This window comes from Achroia grisella, unplaced genomic scaffold (genome assembly GCF_030625045.1).
Source record: "Achroia grisella isolate CSIRO2021 unplaced genomic scaffold, CSIRO_AGI_Agris_v1 utg515, whole genome shotgun sequence".
In the NCBI taxonomy this organism is placed as follows: domain Eukaryota; kingdom Metazoa; phylum Arthropoda; class Insecta; order Lepidoptera; family Pyralidae; genus Achroia; species Achroia grisella.
The window spans coordinates 3,767,955-3,776,049 of record NW_026712908.1 but is presented as its reverse complement, the minus strand read 5'-3'; positions in this window follow the sequence as shown (position 1 = coordinate 3,776,049).

The following is an 8,095-nucleotide window of genomic DNA, read 5'->3' as shown; positions in this document are numbered from 1 at the left end:
TGGCTACAGTACATGATTAAATATTTTTACTTACAGATTACATTTTATAACATTTTCAAAATCGTATAAAATGTATGTAAAAAAATACTGATCAAACTGGGATTTATATATTTTTTTAATAGACGATAATGATTACGCTAACGAAGCACCAGTGCGGATGGAGAGACCAAGGATGGCCAAAAATCATAGCAATAGCATACCTCATGCAGGTCAATTAGCCAAATCATCATTGTAGCATATTCAACTGGAATTTATCACGATAGTTTCCAGAGGAAACGGCATAGATACCAAACTTGGTATACAGCTGTCAAAGAAGTCATTAACCACATTAAATATTATCTTTTCTGTGAGATTACTCACAATCCTCTTACCCCAAGTTTTGTATTAAGCTATTGCTTAACTTATGCTATTGCATAAGTTACCTGTATACTTGCTCACAACATTGCATGATACGAAGGTGTTACAAAGAAAATACGGTTATATGGAAGACTACGGCCCTTGTTCGTCTGTTTTATGATAATATGCTGCCCTATTTTTACTTTTACCTAATTTGTGGATAAAAGTTTAAATCAGAAATAGTAAAATTTCTTTGGAATAGTTTAGAAGTTATATACATAAATGTACTTAGATTTAGAAACTATGACTGAGCTAATGTGCTCACTTATTGCTATATTTTCTCTATGCTATTGTGATTCTAAGCTTTGAAATAAATAAAGAAAAACAGTATATCTAAATATATATAACTCAAAGGTGACTGACATAGTCACCTATCAGACAGCCCAACCACGGGACGGATCGGGCTGAAATTTGGCATGCAGGTAGATGTTATGACGTAGGCATCCGCTAAGAAAGTATTTTGATAAATTCTACCCAGGGGATAAAATAGGGGATGAAATTTTGTATGAAACTTTGTCAATGTTAAAGCGATCGGGCTAAGACTTTGCATGCATAAAGCTACTGTGACGTAGGCATCCCCTGAGAAAGGATTTTGATAAATTCCACCCCTAAGGGTATAAATTAACGCGAGCGAAGCCGCGGGCAAAAGCTGTGATAATACTAATACGTTAATTACATGTGTAGTTTCCAGTTACCTATAGGTAGATTATCAATAAATTTTTCCGGATAATAACAATAGTGATTCAAATTCAGAGCTTATGTTAGTAGTGAGCTTGAGTACTAATGATAGAAATAAATTCTTGTGTAAATATATATATATAATATATATAGTTAACCCAACACAAACATTTAAGAATTTTTGTCTGTCTGTCTGTCTGTTTGTTCCGACTAATCTCTGAAATGGCTGGACCGATTTTGACGAGACTTTTATTGGCAGGTAGCTAATGTTATAAGGAGTAACTTAGGCTACTTTTATTTTAGAGAAATAAAGTTAAATACCACGCGGACGAAGTCGCGTGTACAGCTAGTAAAATATAAAATTCATAATTGTGTAATTTAAAAAATTATTTGCAAACAAAAGCAACCTTCTTTCCCCCATTCAGGTATTGATATTAGATAAGTATTATGAAAAACATAACGCTCCTAATTAATTATAACCAGAGCAAATGAATGGTCGTCATTCTGCTGATTGGTACAATCTATTCCTCAGATGCGAATGTTTGCGAAAGAGGAGGCCGGGGCAAAAAATTAATGATGGGAAATCGAGGGGAGATAAGAGAAAGCGATCAGTCTCCAGTCACTGGGGACGGTCGGGTAATATTGATAGTAAATTCAGTGGAAGCTCTGGTTGGTGGGACCGATTAGTTGGACTGGAAATAATAATGAAAACATATCCAATAATACTAAATCTTATTCACGTAATATTGCATACACACTAATATTTTTTTAATATAATTGTCTTGATATACAAAAACATAATAATAATCTCAGGACAATACACACAGCGCCATCTAGAACCAAGTTAAGATAGCTAAAGCTTGTGTTTTCGGTACTTGTTTGTATAACTGATATAAGTAGGTAATGTTTTTTTTCGCAAATACATAGAAAACCCAGACCGATACAAACAATCATACTCAAGAATACATATTTTTGTACCGTGCGAGGAATCGAACCCGCGAAGTAAGGCGGCGTGCTAAACGGCTAAACCACCGAGACCGTCATAATATAGTATGTTCATATATTTATTTTCTTGTAAACATTACACATAATGAAGTTTTTGATAGAAAAAAATTGGAATTTGGAGTTGAGTGTAATTCTACAGTTAGTACTAATACAAATACAAAAACTTCGAAACTAAAACCTAGATTAACTTGTTAGAATACAGTTTTCTGTTTATTAACAAAGTATTAATATGTCTAGGCATGCATACAAACATTGCTAAGGTGACCTTCTACATAATATAACAAAGAAAACAATATTGAAGCAAATAAATTATCTATGTTATAGCTAAGCTACTTTTTAAGAAGTTTTTAAAAAGCAATATACTAACTGAATATTGCCACAAATGAAGCCCAAAAATATTGCTACAAATCAGATTACACAACTTTGTTGTGAACTCGCTAATTCGTACAACTTTCTGTTGAGGAAACCTTAAAAAGATCAGACAATATGAAAGCTGGGCGTATATTTAATTTCCATTACGATGCGAAGCCGTGCAACATATATTATCGTGCACGCTCGTATAAAACAGAAAAACACTGTATCTACGGAAGATGGTACCAAGATTAATTGTGACGTCACAACCGGAACAGTGGGGCGGGGTGGCCGGGAAAGGGAGGAACGCAGACCGGACTTCCGGGCGGCGCGGCGGCTGTTGTGAGGGTAAACAAAATTCTCATCTTGGCGTTAGCTAGGTTTCAGATGACACGCAACAGCTAGACTGTACAGTTAATAGGAAATTAAGATTATTTTAACTCAATTAAAATTATTTGTTTTTTTCAAATAGAAATATAATTATATTTTCAAAATAGTTTTTTAAATAATGTTTGAATAATATATATTATGAAAGAAAGGTTCTTTTATCATAAATTTTTCTAAACGTTAATCATCGGTACGATACCTATAAGATACGATATTTTGTATATACTGTAATATAGTAAACAAATAGAATCAAATAGTCATAGTAGGCTGTTGCAGTGTATGCTGAGTTTTGCCCATATTGCCAATTAATTACGTACACAAATGTAATTTTGTGTAATTTTATTGTAATATTATAATTGTGTATTATTAGATGACAATAAATTTCTTTCTTAAACAAATTACAAATGAAAACAAAAGTTTCAGAATTGACCATCAGAAAAGTGTTTCGAAAAGAGCATGATCAAAAACTCAAAACTGTGTGGAAAAATATTTACCAGCAGGTACAAAGATAATGTATGTAATATACAAATTATACGAGCAATATTAAAATTATATCTGAAATATAAAACGCGATGTCCTGGAAACAAATATCTCTAATGATGTACCATTCAAAGAGCGATGTTTCATGCCAACAAAACTCATAAAAGCCAGTACGTGTAACTCTCTACTTTAAAATTACAAACAGTCGGGCAAGTTTTAGAAAACTCATCCCAGCGCCAGCTCTACGCAGACTCATTATAACTAGATTTGGCCAGCTCTCCGATATTCGACAAGAAAATTGTTATGTCGTAGATAAAACGACTTTTTTATTTATATATTTTGAAAAAGTCGGATGAAATACCGTACAGTTTGTGATATATGCATAAACCTACGTGTGTGTGTGTGTGTGTATGTGTGAAGGACCAATGAACACCAGGTATGTTCAGCTAAGTAATGTTGCCTTATCTGAAACTCAACGTAATTTAGGCACGTCAGTAAATACTACCCTTTATATGGCATTTCCAGCATATTTAGCAGCTCTTAAGCATAGGTAGCAGCGCTTGTACCAACTCAAACGCGTAGAACTAAAGTTAGCGAATTAGAAGCAAATGAAATATGACGCACAGAAAGATATACATATAGAGGTGATACCATATATCGTAATACCTAAAATATTTTAGGTCCATTCTACCTTACGAATATTGTAACTAAGTTAACAATACCTTTAAGGATTTGTCATAAAAGTAACAACTTCGTGTTATTTCAGAAATTTATTTATGATGTTCTGTTTTTCTTTCTATATTGTTGATATGGTCACAAGGACGAAATCGATAGTTAAAAATAATATATAAAAAACATTAATTTAGATTCGTTTAAACTCGAAAAAGTAAGAGATGCTTTCTATGTTTATTATATTTATTTCCGATGGTATATATTTACAAATTTGTATTCATAAGTATGATTTCTTGTATCTGTCGATGCTTTCTATGTCTATTATATTAAGTCGTCTAGTACCCATAACACAAGCTCTGCTGACCTTGGTACTAGATGACGTGTGAATTGTCCAGGGATATTATTATTTATTCTTTTATATAACTTCACCTTTAATATGTTATATATATCAGATAGAACATTAGCTTTACAAAATATAAACAACTCATATGAAATGCAAAAAGGGGAAATCCAATAAACTCGCAAACAACTCGTAATAACGCTGTTGTTTGAACGAGAAAACTTCCAAGAACTATAAAAGTATGGGATAAATTGAAAAACAGGCTATAAAAACGAGATTCCTCTGTACTCATCTTCATTTCCATTTATATAGAGTAACTTGTGAACACTCACATAACTTACAACGAAACTTGCTAATACACAGACTACGGAGCACCTCGGTGCCTTTATAATGCTGCTAAATATGGATGTGTCCGGTTTAATATACTTGTCTATACAATGTATGGCTATTATATTTTATAGAGTAATATCAAATTCTTTATTAAAACGTCTTAAAATCAGATTTATACAGCTGCGAAATTGTGTTCTATTGTAAAATAATTAACGCATAATTTCCATAAAAAAACACATTAAATAGAATAGAATAGATATATAGATAACTAGCTACTCGCCCCGGCTGCACAAGGATGCATTATATATAGACCTTCCTCTAGAATCGCTCTATTTATTAAAACAAACCGCATCAAAATCCATTGCGTAGTTTTAAAGATTTAAGCATATTTAGGGACGGACTGACAGCGACAGCGACTTTTTTAAGTTAAAATGTGTAAATACAAACTAACTACTAGAACTAAATCTTTAGAGTAAATGAGTCTTAATGTATAACGGTAGATTCTCCGACGGGTGGTTCACTTGGAATTTGCTGCATTAATATCATAAAATAGCTACTCGCCCCGGCTTCGTACGGGTGTACATATATTATATATATAAACCTTCCTCTTGATCACTCTATCTATTAATAAAGCCGATTCAAAATCCGTTGCGTAGGTTTAAAGATTTAAGCATACATAGGGACGGACAGACAGCGACAGCGACTTTGTTTTATACTATATAGTGATATAGACTCTTACAGTGTGTGTCTAATTCTGTGCTAGTTATGAACAATAAACAGTGGATAAAATTTACATTGACGTTTTTATGACAGAACTAATTTTGGAATTTTATAGATTCATTTTTCATTTATTCTAGGACATTATAACATCATGCAATACATGACAAATCACGATTTACCACGTATGTAACATATGCATAAAACTACACATTATCATGTGACACCTATACCTAGAGTTAGAGTGCATACTCCAAAACTGTATCATACGAAATTAATTTAATATTATAACTATATTTTAGAGTTGTAATAGGATACTACAGCACGGATACTAACGTATTCAATTTCACATCTCTCATTTTAGATTCAAATGAATGCATATTTACCAAGCTACCAACTTTATACCACAACACTTTCCACCGTGTGTGCTCCCCAACATGTGTATGAAATCATATTTCAAAAGTTGGTAAACTTGCACACGACGGTTCCGTCGTAACTAACTGCACGAAACAAAACGCGAACATTTCTCCGAGGCGTTTCATTTAACTATTATCACCTCAGAATGGAAACGCGAGTGTTGTCTTTATTTCAGCGTTCGCGTGAGACACGCCACGTTGCGTGTTGCGAACATTCTGCCGACACCGTTTTGCAACAAGCAACACAGAAGACACTGTGTCGTTCGCCATTCAACATTTTTCATAACCAAGCAGAGTATACATCATCAAATCGCCTACTGCTGATATACAGCATATTTAGTATAATTGGTATTCGCATAATTATGTATTTTAAGACTTTAATTAATAGACACTGACAATCAAATAATGCACACTGACCTTGCCACCACATTTGCATAATTTTCTTTCCCGGCGACTGTCATCAGAAATACCACACTGCTCTGCTTTTCGTGAACTCGCTACTAAGCACATATACTGGCTTTTCTTTTTTTTGTATTTTATTTGCAATTTACAGCAAAAATATATTAATAATGAATTTATGTTACTTATGTTAATGATCTAAAAATCTGATAATGTACGTATTTATAATTAATCAAACAGAAAAAGTTTTTGATAATAAATTAATTTAAAATTTCCCATGACCAATTAGGCAAAAAATAATTGTATATGACACATATTTTACAACTACCCTGTTTGTTGCAAAATAAATTTGATTTGATATAATTATGGTCGACCCCTTTCTTGGTAATCGTAGCTTTACACAAGTTACTTCATGTTGTATCGGATGTTGTACATAGAAAACATGAATTTTGTGAGAACGGACCCTTCCCGTAATGGAGAGCAGGGGTTACAACCTTGAAGGGGTTATTTTACCCTTCATTTGGCTGGGTCTTTAATAATTTTAGCTAATGACTGACGTTTATTATAACATTGAAACTCTAATGTTACTGTAATGATAATATAACTCTTTTTTAATATATTTTATAATGATTGAGATATAATTTAATTTTTGTTGATAAGTTTTTGTTGGTGTGTTGAGATATAGCATTGAAATTACAGGTACATATTACAGCCAAGAGTCCTAAAATGATAAGACATGAGATAGTTAACGTAATTCATCCTTTATGCAGAGTTATCTCATAATGGGTACATCAAGCTAGATAGAATAATCATGAATAGTTATTTCAATATTCACTTTTGTATACATCATTAATATAGTTAAACGAGTTTTAAGACGATAATTTTATGGTAAATAAAGATATTTACCTCTTTCGACGTTTAGACTGGGTTCCACTAGCCGTTGTCACGAGCTGAGTGGGGTAACAGCTAATGTCAATTGTCACCACTGTTCTAATGACGGTAGGTAAACTGAGAGACAAATACTTATTATATATTTACCATATAATTATTGGTGATAAACCCCGTTTAACTATATTAATAACTAGCAACTCGCCCCGGCTTCTCACGGGTGTACATGTATTATATATATAAACCTTCCTCTTGAATCACTCTATCTATTAAAAAAAACCGCTTCAAAATCCGTTGCGTAGTTTTAAAGATTTAAGCATACATAGAGACGGACAGACAGCGACAGCAACGTTTTATACTATGTAATGATGATGAATACTCATAAAACAAAAAACTTACAAAACAGTAGGAATTTAACAAATTAATTTGGAACTTGTCATGTCAAATTGATTACGTCACGTAATCTGTACAAAGGTTTTTAAATTTATGTTTATTTTTTTATTATATTTCTTGGGAGAATGTTCAATTTCATGAATCATATCACTGGTGTTTTATTTATACCCTTTACAATTAACCATGAGTATAAAATCTTCATTCCTTTCACTCTAGATTCATATATGAAGTAACGCATTATCACCATCAGAACAACCCATTATCCTTCCATTACTGCACGGGACTGCACCGGAGCCTCTTCTCATTATAGGAGGATTTAGCTTAGGTACTGTTGCACTGTGGATTTGTACTTTGAAAACACCGGAATACAGCGTACAAAGCAAGCTGCTTACCGGCAGAATTTAGTGAGACTGAAGGATCCACGCAAACGACTTTATGTACAACGTCTCGCTCTGTAATATAAAAATATAAATAACAAACAATATATCTTATATAAAAAATTCTCGTGTCACATGTTAGTTACCATTCTCCTCCGAATAGACTTGACCGATTTTTATGAAATTTTATATGCATATTCAGTAGGTCTGAGAAGCGGCTGTCTATTTTTCATACCACTAAGTGATAAGGGTTGTACCTACCCCTA